Here is a 1,967-nt window from a genome sequence, read left to right on the forward strand (position 1 = left end):
TTGGCGTTAATGTTTGTAGTTCGTTTTTTCGATTTTTTTCACTAAAGTTTTTTGGTGAACTTTTAGTTTATTAAAATTTAAAATAAACTTATTTTTCGAATTCATGCTGCAAATACGGCCATATTTCGATTCCGAATGAATCATCGTCAGTGCTCCTTGCTGTATATATAGGGAAATATTGACTTTGTCAAGATTAACTTTGACGTTGTAAAAATTAACTTTTATTAACCAATTGAACTTTGATGCGAATTAGGTGTCAGGTTTCTTAACTGGCTGGTCGTCTTCTTTGGTCTCATTTTCTTCATCGATAGCATCATATTCTTCTTTGTCACTATTTACGATGCTAGTTTTTATTACTTCTTGTTTTCGTTGTTGGTTAAGCGCCGGGTTGGAAGTGAAGTTGTCATTTTTTGTTGTATACTTATTTTTGGTTTATTGATGTCGATTAGGACTGCTTCTGCAATTTTAAGATGCGTGTAGTTGCTGTTCTGGTATATTACTTTGGTGTTGCTGTCGAGGATTTCACGGCTAATTGTGATTGAGTGTGTTGAGTCCAAGTGAGATTTGATAGCACCACTCTGTTTATGCATCGTATTCTTATGATATATATATATATATATATATATATCATAAGATATATATCATATATATATATCATATATATATATATATATATAGATATATATATATTTTTACAATATTCTATAAATTCTACCGAATGTTTGGCGTTAATATGTTTGTAGTTCGTTTTTTCGATTTTTCTCACTAAAGTTTTTTGGTGGACGTTTAGTTTATTAAAATTCAAAATAAATTTATTTTTCGAATTCTTGCTGCAAATAAGGCCATATTTCGATTCCGAATGAATCATCACCAGTGCTTCTTGTTTTTTATATAGAGAAATATTGACTTTGTCAAAATGAACTTAGGACGAATAGTTGTTGGAATAAAAACTCGATACAACTATTTTAAGTAGATGAATTTAAATTCAACAACATATGGAAGAAAGAAAAGATTTATTTTTCAATATCTGTATCAGTATCCAGTAAGAATTTTTAAATTCTTACTGGATACTCCTCGTAAAATACCACAGACAAGGTAGACATACTTAAAGGAAGCTTCGAAACAGAACAAAATGAACAAGAAAATGACGAAAAAGATAATTATGATGGAAACTCCGACGAAGAAAATGGAGCCAATGTTGTTGCGAAGTGATGAACAATTTTCACGTTCAATTTATTTGTTGATTGGCAACGTCACATTTCATTTAACATTCGCAATAATTCATTCTTAAAAATTCAAATACTCAACATATATCAAATGAAAAATTATTTTATTATTTATTAATTTGCTTTTTATTATGTGTATTTATATGAGTATATACGTATTATATATATATATATATATTTCAAAGTTTTTTCAAAGTTTTATTCATAATCAACAACATATCAAATAAGTGAATAAAAGTTATGAAGTTGAATATGCGGAGACCGAATAAGACTGTTTGTCTTGTGGTGGCCACCGCAGGTAGATACATGAATAGTTAATGAAATAAAATAAGGAAAATAACTGAAGCAGAAAGATAATTGAAGATAAATAAGTAAATGTTCGTGTCATACATATATAGACATATAACTATGTAAATGTTCGCTCAGTACATATATAAACACATAAATGTTTAACCATTCATAAAGACCATTCATCCGCATCATTTGTTCTAGCGTATTCTTAATATAATATTAGGTGGTGGATTCGAGATCCAGTGTCAATAAAAAAGCACGGAATTTTGACTTGAAATGTTGTAGGTTTATGATGGCTCTTAGATGGGGAGGTACAAGTTCTGTCCAAATTTTAGGACCTGTTATTTTTATGCTTGTCTGGATTAATTTGAGGCGAGTTTTGTAGATATAGAAGAGAGGGGTGTGTCTAGTGGTTGTAGATTGAACGGAGTTACTTAATGTGTAGAAATT

This window comes from Helobdella robusta (genome assembly GCF_000326865.2).
Source record: "Helobdella robusta unplaced genomic scaffold HELROscaffold_114, whole genome shotgun sequence".
In the NCBI taxonomy this organism is placed as follows: domain Eukaryota; kingdom Metazoa; phylum Annelida; class Clitellata; order Rhynchobdellida; family Glossiphoniidae; genus Helobdella; species Helobdella robusta.